This window comes from Danio rerio, chromosome 21 (genome assembly GCF_049306965.1).
Source record: "Danio rerio strain Tuebingen ecotype United States chromosome 21, GRCz12tu, whole genome shotgun sequence".
NCBI lineage: Eukaryota > Metazoa > Chordata > Actinopteri > Cypriniformes > Danionidae > Danio > Danio rerio.
Genome location: NC_133196.1, coordinates 29,035,585 through 29,052,052, shown reverse-complemented (window position 1 = coordinate 29,052,052; position 16,468 = coordinate 29,035,585). Strand labels below are relative to the sequence as shown.

At 40.5% G+C, this 16,468-nt stretch overlaps 1 protein-coding gene across 8 annotated transcripts in view; it reads right to left on the bottom strand.

Annotated features, from left to right (window-relative positions):
• Positions 1–16,468, bottom strand: part of caln2 (calneuron 2) — a 97,139-nt gene that overhangs the window by 58,568 nt on the left and 22,103 nt on the right. The gene's annotated exons all lie outside the window — the stretch shown is intronic.

The following is a 16,468-nucleotide window of genomic DNA, read 5'->3' as shown; positions in this document are numbered from 1 at the left end:
TCGCTTTGGTGCGTTTCTCACAACACCAGTGCATTTATGCACAACAGTTGATGCATTTCTCAAAACAATTAGTACAAACTGCAAAACCTAGCTGATAACCTGCAAAAGCGCATCACATGCTAAAAATGGAGAGTTCATTCCTCAAAACCAAGTATTGATGTCAATCAAAGTGTCAGTATCATCAAGATGAAAAGTCCTGACACCACTGTTTATGAACAAGATAGTCAAATGGCTTAGTCATGTTTTCATCATGACAGTTTACTCTGTACATTTTTTCAATGCAAAAAAAGTCAGATTTTGGTGAAACTTCCTAAAAAAAATCTAAAGATAGTACTATATACTATTAGCACAGCCAATTGAAAACTACAGTAAAGTTAGACATCACTGCATTTAGTGAGGTATCTGAGTACAAGACACTGAATATGTGTGTTTCACATTTTTTCTGCATTTGCTCTTTACAATTTGAATTTTTTCACAGCATTGTGCAGAAGAATGAATACACCCTTATTTACAACAAACATACATTTCCTTTAGGTAGAGCTGTGCACAACTGTAAACAATATTGCAGAACATATTGGAACTGAACCAACATACATACACAGGTCTGTAAATCATTCATGAAACTGAAGACATTTTCAGTAAAATAAAGATTTAAACATTTTTTAAAATAAAATTAGCTTGCAAGATTTTGACAACTTGTTCAACATTTTTGTATGTAATGACTCAAGTAATGAAATGAGGACCGTTAGTTTTATATGGAATGACTATTCAGCATTTACAAGTTTAATTAATTTTTACTGACATGACATAAGCAAGTGATAATGGTATAAATAGCAGAGAGTTGTATGAAAGCAATTGATGTATGTCCAAAAGCATTTGCAATTTGACGAAAGGAATGAGAAACTGCTACTAGGATGTGCACAAATGACTAATTGTTTTGAGAAATGCATGACCTCTTGTGCAAATGTAAATAGTGTTGTGAGAAATGCATCAAAGCGACTGAGAAAAACTGCAACATGCAAGTTGATTGTTGCATAAAAATAATAGTTTAAATAACAAAATGGTATTTAATTAACAAGCAAGATATATTTAAATAAAATGAAAATGAAAAAGCTAAGGACTGAAACCAGCTCAAATGGTCATGAATAAAACATGTTACAGGGATGTACACATGTAAAAATATGTCATGTCTGAAAAAGCCTTTATCAGAGGTGTTTTGACAGTTTAGAGCCACAGTACAAGCCAACAGCTAAATACAGATAGTACGTTTTAGTACGTTTAGAAAATGCGGCACAGATTCCTCCTATTTGGCGTTTTGACATGTCACATGTAGGTGCTGCTTGTCAATCAGACGCTTCTGCGCTTGTTCTTGCCGTCAATCGTGGGAAAATGATCGATAAAAAGTTTATGATGAACCACTGAGGGTTTTACTCAACTGTAGAGGCAGAGTTGCCATCAGAGTCAGATTTTGATACAAAACCTGCATTGAGCTGACTTTATGACAAACACAGAGCAGAATATAAAGACAGAATGAGCGGCTAAATACAGTTATAATACAGGTTATGGAACTATGAATATTTCACTTTAATTTCATGTTATTATTTTATTAAACAAACAAACCTGTTTGTGTTTTGGCGCTGCATGCAGCGTGGATCTTATTTTGAAGCATTGCACTTCAAATGTTATTCTTCCTTTTTATTTTTATTGTATTTTTAATATTTTTAATTATACCAAAAAAAATTGGTTCTAAACAGATACATTTTACTATTGGCTATGATGAAGTCTATATTTTTGTTCACACAAGTCCTATACAAAACTGTGTGGATGGATGATTTGTTTCTCCATGAAAACTATAAGGATTTCAATCACTCATTTAGGCTATTAAGCAAAACAGGCCAAAATGTTGTTTAGCTTGCGTCAAACTGGATGAACAATTTACAAATATATTAAATACAAAGGCTGGTTATTTTATGCAATGAGGGACAAAAGGCCTATTACAAATTAAAGAAAATTATTTGCGTATTAAAATGAAAATATATAAGCTTTACAACAACAGATCCTACCTCATAAGAAATGACTTTAGATAATGTAAATAAGCATCAAGTTTTGAGATTGTGTCCTCTAATTCAGTAGTGTAGCCATAAAAGAGACTCACTTTATTGTACAGGCTTATTGCACTTAAACTTTTTTAGGTTCGGCTCTCGAATTAGTAAGGTTATGATTAAATGTTATTTAAAATATTTCGCAAAGCCTGCCATGTAGCCTACAATAACAATAACAGCAAATTACAAAAAATAGTAAGACAGGCCTACTTTGGCGTTGCAATAAAATAATATTAATTATCAAATAAATAATTACAATATATAATTAAAATAGGAAGAAATAAAATAAAAACAAATGGTACCCTTTGTTTTTATAGCAGGGCCCAATGCGTTCTTATTCTGGTTCTTCTGCTAACAACTATTAAAAAGAAAAAAAAAACTAAACAATCAAAACACTAGTAAGTGATAATAATAATAATAATAATAATAATAATAATAATAATAATAATAATAATAATAATAATAATAATTATTATAATAATAATAATAATTATTATTATTATTATAAAGCCCCTGCTCTGAAAAAATCATACAAACCAGGTGCTGCTCGGAAATGGCTATCTTTGCTCAGCATCAGGTGCACAGCAGCAAGAATCTTGGCAGTGAACTATGATCTTATTTTAATGACAAATGTCTAAGAATACTGCTAACTTACGTTTTTATTTAATTTATACATACGCAATGAATGTAAGCCTGCTAACTCTGTGTGGTTGAAATGATAGAATATGTAAACTTAGTTTATATATAATTAAATAATAATAAACAAAAGCCTGCGTGTAAGGCTTTTATTTTGAGGGCGACGTCACGAGCTCAGATTTGGTTGACCAATTAAAGGAAAGTGGGCGTTTCAGCACCGCCTACATGTGTAAAATGAATTTTAAAGTCGTTTATCCCTTTCCTACCCTAAACAAAAAAACGAAAATCCAGCCAAAATGTCGTTTTTTCGTTTTCTCGTGAGCAAAAGAAAAAACGGAAAAACGGCCGTTTTGTCCATTTCCTTTACTCCGTTTGAAAATGGAAAACAAATGAACAAAATGTACACGGACCTACTGCTTCTCTCAGCAGTAAAACAGTGTGCTATCAGACAAAGAGCAGATATACTAAATACAGCTCATTCTGTTTTCAAAGCTGTCTATATAGTGTGCTGTGACTGAACATTTATCCATCGTTTCAAAAGGCATCATCTCTGGTTTTTCAGTTCAGCTTAGGTTGAAGAACCCACACCAAGTTGGAAGCGATGTCAACAAAAATAACAGGCGTATCTTGCATCATTTCTGAAGAGTATTACCGTCTTAAAGACCCACCTTTGTGTTATTTTGGGATACAGAGGCAGAGGTGCAGTGTGCCTTGTTATATGCTGAACTGAGTGCTTCCTGCATTTCACAGAGCCTGAGAATTTCACTGCTTGAGATAAAATATCCTTAACCCTCATGATCCATTTGGCAATCTGAAAGACCCCAGTTCCATTTTATTAGTAGCTCAGAACCTTCATAATCTTGAAGCGTTTGATACTGTAACTTTAGGTCTTTTTTGTAAGAACTAATTCTAAACAAAATTAGATAAATTGTGGGTGGCTCAGTGGTTAGCACTGTCGCCTCAAAGCAAGAAGGTCACTGGTTCCAGCCCTGGCTAGGTCAGTTGGCATTTCTATGCGAAGTTTGCATGTTCTCCCTGTGTTCGCATGTGTTTCTGCTGGGTGCTCCGGTTTCCCCCACAGTCCAAAGACATGCTCTATAGGTGAACTGGCCATAGTGAATGCATGTGTTTGCAGCTGGAAGAGCATCCGCTGCGTAAAACATAGCTGATGGTTCATTCCACTGTGATGACCCCTGATATACATATATGTAGGCCTAAAATACTAAAGACTAAAATAATAATTATAATTAATGTCATCTTCAAAAAACAAATCTAATTCTGTAAATAATTTTCTGAGATCAAACTAAATTACATAATATTATTAAACAGCCTTTCTTAAAACCACATAAAGCGGCGAAATAAGGACTATGTGTTTTTACTTTTAATTACATTTAATTTTACTGTTGGTGGTTTAACAAAGCATTGAGACTTTGAAAACCCCAAAATAAATTAAAGTCAATCTCATTAGGACATGTGGCCTTATTTCCTCTGCCTTTATCAAAACTCAATTCTCTACTCACACCTTTATGTCTCCCACAAGGCTCTTTGTCTGTGACTTAATGACATTTTAGCTTCTTTTTATACCTCACAAGTGACTTAGTACTAGAAAAATTCCCACAAGCTTTTTATATTCCGTCCACTAGATTTCATTCAATCAGAGCTAATTGAATTGATAAGTTGATCAAGTTAGCGGCTGATTATTGAACATCCTCCTCTTGTTCTTCCATTAGTCTTTCTTTCTGTAAAGACAGAGCTGATCTGAACTGCCACTCACTCTTCTTATCATCCCTCACCTCATGAATATGACAATCATTGCATCTCTCAATTTCTAGTCTTTTTAAAAGAGGTTCAAGCTTGAATTCCAACAGAGAGTTTCACAGCTCTAGATCAACACTGTATTCACAACACGCTAGAACCAATCCGTCAGGCCACTGATTTTCTTCAGGTGTGCCCCAAGGCAGTAATGGTAATAGGTTTGTAATCTTTATTATCTTGGAGGGACAAGAGCGTAAGCCCTGAGGCTTCTTTGTTTACTCTTTTAAACTGGTGGTCTTTCTGTGCATCATCCCCTCGTAACAAAATACCGGAGGGCATGGTTAAGAATATTTTGACTAAAGCTGCCAAAATGATTAAAGAAGAATAATAATTCTAAACGCAGAAGCAAATGGTCAGACTTTGATTGAAGATCACCAAAACAAACATTTTGTTCAGTGGGATAACTCACACTGATTAATTGTTCATCCAAAGCAGTGGCCCTCAACCTTTATATCAGGATAAGGTAAAAGGGGTGGGTGTAGGTGTACGTAGATTGCTCAGAGGATGACAAGCTCACAAAACATTTTTGCAACTCTGATGTAGTTTTATTTAATGAAAAATTAAGGTCATGCTTTATTTTAATGTTCCGTTTGTTGAATGTAAGTTTCATTGCACCTACATGCCAACCAATTCTCATAAGATTATTGACCTTATTCTCCGCAGACGAGCGGGCGCTGCCATTTGAATCTTTTTGGCACGAGACTTCCGCTCTCATTCACTTCCATTCATTTTTAGACATTAACTATACAGACCATACTTGGTCTGTATAGTCATGCAAACATTTTTTTGTAGAGCAAGTAGTTTGACCGTTTTTTGCCGTTTATTATTCCTTGTCATTTCTCCCATAGGCGACTGAAACGGATGTTCTAAGACAATCGCAAAAACAGGCGCACTTCCGCATTTTAGAATAAGGTCAATAAGTAGACTGTTAGATCTGGGTTAGGTGTAACGAATAAGGCAGCTTACCATTCATCCGCCCACCAGAGGGAGCTCTCTCCTGAATATTGACTGGGTACTTCCTCTGTGGTACCATATATAAGCACACTGAGTATGTGTGTTCATTGCGAAGTATTGCTAGTTTCACTGCCTACTAAGTGGTTTCCTACTGCTATTTCTGCCATTGTGTTATGACCTTTTTACCTACTCTTTTGACTACTGTTTTTGGATTTTGGACTCTGCCTTGTTTGCCTTTTTGGACTGCCTCTTTGTTTGCTTGTCGTTGCCTGGTTCATGATCACGATTCTGCCTTTGTTTTATGCTAGTTGTTTGTTTAATAAACCTCCAGCTTTTGGATTCAATCCGTCTCCATTTCTTCACCTACGGCTCCCTCACATTAGGGTTAGTGTAAGTTTACATGTACTTGCAAAGTTTCTTATAGTCAGTTAAATGTCTGTTGAAGGAGCAGTGTCAACAGATAATTAGCAGACAGTCTACTTATACTCAATTGGACAATCAAAATAAAGTGTTACCAAAATTAAAAAGCACTGCAGTGTTTGCATGTTCTGTGTGTGTATGATATAATTAGTCTACCGAAATGTGTTTATTCTTTACAAAGTATGAAGCTCATCGGTCAGTTCTTGTCATGTGACTCATGACATTCTGAAAAGTTAAGATGTTCAAGTAGTTGTGCTTGGAAGATGCGTGCGTGTCACTTCCAATATGCGTGTGCAAGCCGTGCGGGAAAAGACATGATATGCAAATGACCACTTAGGTCGTTTGCGCCTATATTTGCGATCACATCATTTGCGATCTCCAGCAGTTGATCTTTTTCTTGCACAGACATGCTGGACTCACTTGATTTGTTGTCAAATGGGTTGGGGATCTATTGCTTGGCAGTTCGTGGGTCCTTCACTGGGCCTTTTCAAAGATGTCTGTTTCTTACTAATATTCATAGCTTTTAGTTAAATGTTTGCACTCAAGTGACTGAGATTTAACCGAGAGAATACAGTCATTTCTTAGAATAAAAGATTTTTCAAAATAAAAGATACATAAATAAAATGGAAATAAACAATGATTTCTTGTGCGGCATAGTACCAATTGATCCACAGACCGGTACTGGTCCAAGACCCAGGGATTGGGGACTAATGCTCTAAAGAACATTAATGAGCACTAACAAAATAAACATTGTACATTTTGAGTCAGTTGGGATTGCACATGAACTTTATAAAAAAAGTCCTTAATTTTATTTATTCAATTAATTCATTTTTACACAATATTCTACACAGCGGTTTCCATTCTTATAAAAGCAGCCTGATGACTTTCTGGTTCAGTTAAGCCCCTGCCTCAGAAATACAAAATGTGCTCTGATTGGCCAGCTGATTCAGTGTGTTCTGATCTGTTAACTGTCTATCGCTCATTGAAAAAAAACACAGAGGGTGGGGTTTATGTACTTTTTAAGGGCCATGATGTCATAAAAGAAGCTCATTGTAGTCCAATCATTTGATGTAGCCCTTAAACGCAATATCTGTTAAAAAAAAATTTCTCCCTTTGCATTCATTAATTGAGGGTCATAATCTTGCATGTTGTTTTTGCACAAACAATCATTCATTCATTTTCTTTTTGGCTTAGTCCCTTTATTCATCAGGGGTCACCACAGCTGAATGGACTGCCAACTTATACGGCATATGTTTAACACAGCAGATTCCTTTACAGCTGCAACCCAGTACTGGGAAACATCCATACACACTCACAAGCACAAAGATACATTACTGCCAATAGACCCCAAGACCCCTTAAAAGTGCCACTAAAAGAACAGGGAAACACAGGAAGGATGAAGTAGTTAAACTGTTTTCAGTATGTTGTTGTTTCAGTTTCCAAATCAGTGTGTGGTTAGTTTTTTGTATAAATGTAGATTAAGACGTGAGGACCAATTCGAAAAAAATCAATATGTTCTTCCGTCTTTTTGAAAAGCTACAGATTTTTAAATGAGTAATTAAACTAAATTCTTCAAATTCTGCAAATGTGGTGAGTCATATAACCTGCACAACCAAATATATATATTTTATTTCATTCACATATAACTGGCTTGTAATGAAATGAGGAGTAATAGAACATTTCTTACAAAAACATTTTCTTTCCTTAAAGTTCTCTTGAAATTGTTGTATATGAGGGCGATGCCAATCTTCTTGTGCACCACCAGAGGGAGCCATCACCCGAATACTAATCAGACTCACAGACTCAAACTCCCATAAGCCCTCCTGCCTGTCACTGATTGTGGCTCAGGTGCCTCTCATCATCCCAGCGCCTATAAACCACACTCACGCCAGTGTTCAGTGTGAAGTCTTAATTTGCCATGCAGTCATCACCGAGCGGTTTCCCATTGTTATTCTGATTGATCTGTGTTCTGAACCCTTGCCAGATTTACAGACTAAGAAGGACATCTGCCTGCCTCGAATTTAAGACTGTTACACCGACTGTGAACGTTATCTGCCTGCCCTTAACTCTGCTTGCTCACGACCTGATTCCTGGTTTGTCCCTTTATTGTTGCATTGTGTGTTTGTGTTTAATAAAGCTTGCAAATGGATCCAATGACTTCTGGTTCATCACAACAGAAGACTTCGCCAATACAGGATCCAGCAGCTTTAACACATTTCTCTACCGATCTCTCTGCTCAAGCCACACAACTAGCCACTCATCACCAGCAAATTACACATTTTAAGAGTTTATACTTACATATTGCTTGACAACTGTAAGCAGGTTTGTCATGCTGTCCCGGGAAAGAACCCTGAGCTCGGAGATAGTTGAGCCCAGGGCTCCAGCCAGGTCCATAGAGCATGTTAGGAGAGTACGAGATCAGGTGGTTCTCGAGAGCTCCCCATTTTTGTAAAGGAGAAAAGGAGGAGAAAGGGGTGGATGGGGGGTTTCTTCGGAAAACGAAGATAAGGGAGTAATATCTAGCTAGGCTACTTATAGTGAGTTAGGATAGATCTGATTGGCTAACTAATGAGTGTAGATAGGTGGCCAGCTGCAGTCAATTATATCACGTGCTCCTCTCGAAATTAGCTTAAAAACTTTACTTAACGTCTCTCACTGAGGAACTGGTGAAAGCTATGCAGCAACTCCGTCATCCCAATCTTACGGCTTCCCCGCCTGTCACAATGACAACTCCACCGCCACTGACTGTCACCCATGCTCCAGCTACCGTAAGTCACCGTTAGCTTTTCCAGAAAAGTTTGACGGAACGGCTTCACGTTGCAAAGGCTTCCTCTTACAATGCAAGCTGTGTTCTGAATTCTTTATATTATGGCTGTAACTCGATTTACTGAGTGTTCTGTAAAGGGCTTATATTATGAATGTAGGATGTAACTTCCGGAGGATGCATATTTGAGCCCATATATGGGAAGTTGAATGTGCTGACTCATCTGAGTGAGACGCGATTGCCATCCGTGAGATATTGTGAAGTACGGGGTAAAGTTATTGCCAAGTGAGTTTGTTCCTTCATATCATGTTTGTAATTACCCTTGTATGCTTGATGTTAAGTGCTTGATGTTGTTAATGACCCGCGATCGGCCGCGAGCATTAGTTTCCGTATAAACCAAAAGTGAAAGTGCTGCTACCATCAGCATCGCGGCTAATCCCGATGTCATCGTTGAGATCTTGTTTGTTTTATTATGATTCAGTTTACTATATTCTACATTTGTTATGCCTTATGCTGTCACATGCCCTTTATATAATGCAGCTTTAGTCATTGATGTCTATTTATATTCTGTTTACATTCAGCATACATTAGTCTATTGACTGCACTTTAAGAGAGCTGCAAATACTGTGTTGTTTAGTTTAGGATATTTATTGTGTCAGTACATATATATTTTCGTGTTTGATATTTTATTATTTACGTATACTTATTGTTTATTACAGGAAACTACCTCCCTGCTCATAAATAAAAGATTAAAATTATCTCCTGACTCCTACTCCTTAACCAGAGTGTTGAAGTGGTCAGCAACATTTAAAGAACTGGCATTCTAAATTGGGCAATCCCCAACAAATGGTCCTTCGAGCCGGAGCACTGACTGCTTCAGAATGTCAGCAGATGGCAATCCAACATCTCCTTCTCATGCCAGACCATTACGACAATGTCAAGCCCCCAGGTATCTAGAGGATTATGTCCTTGACTCCCATCACCGACCTGCCCTCACCTCTAGTACAGTTCAAAGCGTAATGGAGGAGCCAAAAGGCGCAGCAGCCGCAGTGTATTCGAGTCAAGCAGATGTAACCTCCAGTCAAGGTAGACATCTGGTCACACCCAGTCCAAGTCAAGCAGACTTATTGAGTATGGACTCATTAACTAAATTAATGGAAACCATAAACTAGAAGGACAAAGAAGAAAATGCTGAAATGCACAGTCTTCTCAGGAAATTAGAGCAGCTCAAGAAACGGAAACATCGCAGAGAGGAGATGATGGAGCACATTACGTCTTTCATAAGGGAGGAACAGGGAAATGAGAACAATGAACCAGTACAGTCTTCTCCTGCACCTTCTAATCCATCAAGTCCTCCACCCTTACCCTTATGGGACACAGTACCACAATCAGAGCACCAAGTTGCTGCAGGCTTATCAATGGGACCAGAGAAGTCGTCACATCAGATGTCAGCTATGGTTTCTAGACCAACGGTGGGGAGCCATGATGCTGCTTATGAATCAGTCAATCAGAGTCGTCCACAAACTACAGGTTTATTGTGTTCCCCTCCCTCATCTGGCATGGCATCTCCTGTCCCCCATCCGCCACAGTCACAGCTATATGAGCCCATGTCCTCTCAGGCTCCCAGACCTCTCTCTAGGCAGGAACAAGCTAGCACTGCTCATTCAGAACGATCATTCCACCCCCTTGAACCACAGGTGATTTCGCCAACACCAGTCTATCCACGTTCTATGGCACCTTATGGCTATATTGCAACACCATACTCACAAATGCAGTCATGTAGGCATCATCCATATCCCTATTCAGCAGCTATGCAAGCACTTCAATTACAGTATGGTCAGCCCCAGCAACTGGCTCAAAGTGAAATAGCAGCCATCCTCACATCACCAGATGTAAAGCCCAATCATGGTCATAGCTTTCAGAGTTTCGCTTTGAGAGTTCATCTTCTGGTCAGTATGCTGCTGTCACTAGAGGGACCCAGAGGGATGGAGCTTAACTGTTGCTCGCATGTGGACCGCTTGCTTAGCAAGCTACCAAAATACCTTTGAGATGGCTTCATTGAGTTCCTACAACAGCAGGGAAAACTTAATGCCTTAAGTTTGAACCCTTATAATCTGCAAGACTTCGCTGGGTGGCTACAAGTCAAAGCACAGCAGCAGCGGCTGTCTAATCGACTAATGCAACGCTATCAACATGAAAGGCCTTCAAGTATTGGAAAGGAGAAAACTCAAGCCAGAACAAAGGGGACAAGTTTAGTACTTTATCAGGGTGCGGCCCCAAATTATACTGCTCTTCCTACCCATCCTAAAGAGAACAAACAAAGGAAGCCACTTAAGGTACAATGTCTGTTCTGCAATAGTACAGAACATTACATTACACGCTGCGACAATATCAAAGAGCAGTCAGTCGCAGAGCTCCATAAGTGGATTTCAGATGGAAGGCGATGCTGGAAATGTGCAAGATTTCATGCACCATCTACAGGTGCTCCATCGTATCGCACCTAATGATCAACCAAACACATCAGGTACGCCAGAGAGTCGTATTTACCTCACCCCTGCCAGTGTGACCTGTAGAGTGCTTCTTAAAGTGGTTCCAGTGTTGCTACATGGCAAGTTCAAATCAGTAGAAACCTATGCTATACTAGATGATGGAGCGCAACGAACCATTGTCTTACCAATGGCTGCACAGATGCTTCAGTTGAAAGGTGAACCTGAAGTACTGACTTTACGCACAGTGCGAGCAGATGTTACCCATCTTTCTGGATCCAAGATTAATTTCCCCAAAAGGCAAACCCAATAAACATTTCCAGATACTTGACGCCTTCAGAGCTTCCGGTTTGGATCTAGTTGAGCAATCATATCCAGTACAGAGACTTCAAAAGCTGTATGCTCACCTTAGAGGGCTCCCTCTACAGTCCTTCCACAACGTACGCCCACTAGTACTGATCGGATCAGATCATGTTCATCTTATCACAGCCGATAAGCCAGTCCACCAAGGAATCAAAGGTGGCCCAGTTGCAATACACACAGCCCTCGGATGGGCATTACAAGGAGCAGAGAAGAGCACACCAATCCACAATTCAGTACAGCAGTGTCTTTTTACATCGGCCTCCTGTCCCAATGACTTGCTTTATCGCAGTGTTGAAAAGTTATGGCAACTGGACATCTTGCCTTATCGAAATGAGAAACTGGTGGTTCGATCCAGGGAAGACCAAGAAGCAATCAAACTTCTTGAGTGCAAAACACAGACAATTAATGTGGAGGGTATCCAGCGGTATGCCACCCCTCTCCTGCGCAAACCTGGGGCTTCTACACTATCGAGTACGACTCGATCTGTCATGCCTACTTTGAGAAGTATTGAGAGGAAACTCCAGAGAGACCCTGAGAAAGCAACCATCTACTCTCGTGAGATCGAGAAGCTCATTAAAGCAGGCTATGTCACTAAAATTCGTCCAGAAGAAATCAACCAGTCTAAAGAGGCCTGGTACATACCCCACCACCTGGTGTGTCACAATGATAAACCAAGACTGGTCTTCAATTGCTCATTCAGGTCTCAAGGTCAGTCGCTGAACGATCAACTTCTCCCAGGGCCTGCACTTGGTCCATCATTATTCGGAGGCCAGGGTGTCCGTTGATCAACTGCGCAGCCTACTAGCTACAGGTGGCTTTGACCTTAGACAATGGGCTAGCAACCAGCCCGCAGTGATCTCACATCTACCCACTGAGGCAAGATCTTCAGCTGCAGAACAATGGCTTGCACAAAATAGAACTGATCCAATGGAACCAACTCTGGGCCTCAGGTGGAACTGTGCTGCTGATACACTGGGATACCACTATCGTCCAATAGAACATGCTACCCTGACAATGAGAACAGCGTATCAAATATTAGCCACACAGTATGATCCACTGGGCTTCATTGTGCCCTTTACCACACGAGCCAAGGTGCTCATTCAACAGTTGTGGTCTAAAAAGCGAGATTGGGACGACCCAAATTTACCACAAGATCTCAGCAGGGCCTGGGACACATGGGAGAATGAGTTAAAACATCTCAGCGATATAACCATACCTCGTTGCTACTCATCTATTCCCCACGATGCACAACAACAGTACGAAGCACATGTGTTCTGAGACGCATCCGAACGGGCTTAGGGGGCTGTGGCTTACTTGGTGGAATATGCAGATGTTATTCATTCAACCTTTGTCATGGCCAGATCAAGAATTGCTCCTAAGAGGCAACAATCCATACCTCGACTGGAGTTATGTGCTGCACTAGCAGGTGCACAGCTGGCAAAGCTCCTGAAGGAGGAGATCACAGATAGTTTTATGGACTGATTCTACAACTGTGCTAGAGTGGCTCCAGTCCGATTCATGTCGATTTAAAGTTTTTGTTGGAACACGGGTCTCAGAAATCCAGGATCTGACTGAGCATAGTACTTGGCGCTATGTTGACACCCAGCAGATGATATCACCAGGGGTAAACGACTCCAAAGTTTTACCATTCCTGGGCGCTGGAGTCAGGGACCCTCATTCCTAAACCTGGGTCCTGAGCACTGGCCAAAAAGACATGAACCATCAAGGTCAGAAGGATTACCTGATTTAAAGGGTGCCAACATCTGTTGTTTAATGACTGTGGTGCCAGATCATACTTTCCCCGATGCCACTCATTTCCATACATGGAAAGAGTTAGTGGAAGCGACTCGACAGGCCGATGGAAAGGCGACAGGTAGTCAACCAGACACTCAACTCATGGACCATCGCACAGCAGAATTGGAATTAATAAAAGGGTGTCAGGCTCAAAGCTTTCCCGAGGAGACCGCAGCCCTCAAAATGCACAAACCTGTACCAAATCAGTCGATTAAGATGTCTTGCTCCAGAGTGGGATCCGGTGATGGAGGTAATTAGAGTCGGAGGACGATTACGAAGGCTAGAAAGCCTAAATGCTGAGGAAACTCACCCTATAGTATTAGACCCACAGCATCCAACCACAAAGCTTCTCATCAAAGAGTTTGATGAGCGCCTGCTCCACCCAGGTACAGAAAGAGTGTACGCCGAACTTCGGAGACAATATTGGATCTTGAGGGGGCGGCAAGCTGTTAAACATCACCAGCTTAAATGTTCATCATGCCAACGATGGAGAGCTCAGCCTAAAGTACCAAAAATGGCAGACCTACCACCAGAGCGGCTCAGGATTCTTTGCCCACCATTCTACTCTACTGGAGTAGACTGTTTTGGTCCACATCAGGTAAAAATAGGCAGACGAGTGGAGAAACGTTGGGGAGTCATTTTTAAATGTCTGACAACAAGAGCGGTTCACATTGAGCTCCTCAACTCCTTGGATGTGGATGCCTTCTTGCTTGCTTTGCGACGATTCATTGCCAGACGTGGCAGATCAAAGAAGCTTAGGTCAGATTGTGGTACAAACTTCCGTGGGGCTGATCGAGAGCTAAGAGAAGCCTTTGCTGCCATGGAATCCCCATTAAAAGAGCGGCTAGCTGATCATCAGATCACATTTAAGTTCAACCCTCCTCATGCACCGCATTTCGGTGGCACTTGGGAACGAGAGGTTCGTTCCATAAAGACTGCTCTACGGGCAGCAGTTGGTGGCCAGTCTGTCTCAGAAGATGTCCTCACTACTGTATTAGTAGAGGTAGAGGGCATTTTGAACTCAAAACCGCTTGGATATGTCTCCACGGATATTGCAGATCCAGATCCTATTACACCAAACCTTCTCCTCATGGGGCGGCGGGATGCGTCACTCCCACAAGTGACTTGGCGCAGATGGCGCCATTGTCAAAATCTTGTGGATCAGTTCCGGACTCAGTTTACAAGGAATTACTTGCCCACACTACAAACCCGCCAAAAGTGGCAAACTTCATCCGACAATCTAAAAGTGGGTTCAGTGGTTTTGATTGTTGACCCACAATTGCCCAGGGCTCAGTGGCCCATTGGCAAAGTAGCCAAGACTGTTATCAGTGATGATGGTTGTGTAAGATCTGCAAACATAAATGTTCAAGGTAAAGTGTACACTAGGCCAGTAGCCCGGCTCATTCAGTTGCCAGCCTTTCAAGATGACAGTAAAGACTCCTAAAGAATTCTCTTGACTTGCACATTTGCTGTTCAAATGTGGGGGCGGCTGTTCTGAATTCTTTATATTATGGCTGTAACTCGATTTACTGAGTGTTCTGTAAAGGGCTTATATTATGAATGTAGGATTTAACTTCCGGAGGATGCATATTTGAGTCCATATATGAGAAGTTGAATGTGCTGACTCATTTGAGTGAGACGCGATTGCCATCCATGAGATATTGTGAAGTACAGGGTAAAGTTATTGCCAAGTGAGTTTGTTCCTTCATATCATGTTTGTAATTACCCTTGTATGATTGATGTTAAGTGCTTGATGTTGTTAATGACCCGCGATCGGCCGCGAGCATTAGTTTCCGTATAAACCAAAAGTGAAAGTGCTGCTACCATCAGCATCGCGGCTAATCCCGATGTCATCGTTGAGATCTCGTTTGTTTATTATGATTCAGTTTACTATATTCTACATTTGTTATGCCTTATGCTGTCACATGCCCTTTATATAATGCAGCTTTAGTCATTGATGTCTATTTATATTGTGTTTACATTCAGCATACATTAGTCTATTGACTCCACTTTAAGAGAGCTGCAAATACTGTGTTGTTTAGTTTAGGATATTTATTGTGTCAGTACATATATATTTTCGTGTTTGATATTTTATTATTTACGTATACTTATTGTTTATTACAGGAAACTACCTCCCTGCTCATAAATAAAAGATTGCAATTATCTCCTGACTCATACTCCTTAACCAGAGTGCTGAAGTGGTCAGCAACATTTAAAGAACTGGCATTCTAAATTGGGCAATACCCAACAAGCTGTTTGTTAACAACCCGCATTATATCCCACTGATACCAGTCGGGTGGCCTTTGTATGCAATCTGTTGACGGGTAAAGCGTTGGAATGGGATGCAGTGATATGGAAGGATGATGAAAGTAATTATCCCACTTTTGAAAATTTCCTTAAGCAGTTCCGTGAAGTGTTTGAACATCCTGCTGATGGGTAAAGCCCGGGAGAACAACTACTTGCTCTCACACAAGGACGAAACACCGCTGCAGAATATGCGCTATCCTTTTGCGTTCTCGCCGCACAAACCAGTTGGGTCGAGGATACCTTGAAAACTCTACCACTAGGGGCACTATGAGTACACGGTAATGCCCTTCGGCTTGGCAAACTGTCCTTCTGTGTTCTAGTCCTTTATGAATGTTGTCTTTGGGATATGTTGGATCGCTGGGTAATCATCTACATCGATGACATTCTCATTTACTCTAACACAATGGAAGAACATGTCATGCATGTACGTAAAGTATTACAGCGCATGATTCAACCCCAACTCTATGCCAAACTTGAAAATTTTTTATCAGAAAAAGTTTTATCAGACACAGATCACTTTTCTGGGCTATGTCATCAGCGCGGAGGGAATCAATATGGATGATATGTAAGTGCAGGCAGTACAACAATGGCCATTACCTCAAAATCTCAAGGAGTTACAGCAATTTCTGGGCTTTGCCAACTTTTACAGACGATTTATCAGAGGTTTAAGCTCCGTAGCAGCCCCATTAACCGCTATGACTAAGCGAAGCACAACCAAGCTATACTGGTCCCCCAAAGCACGTCAAGCTTTCACCGAACTAAAAACACGATTCACCACTGCTCCCATTCTCTGCCGTCCCAATCCAGACCTGCCTTTTGTCGTGGAA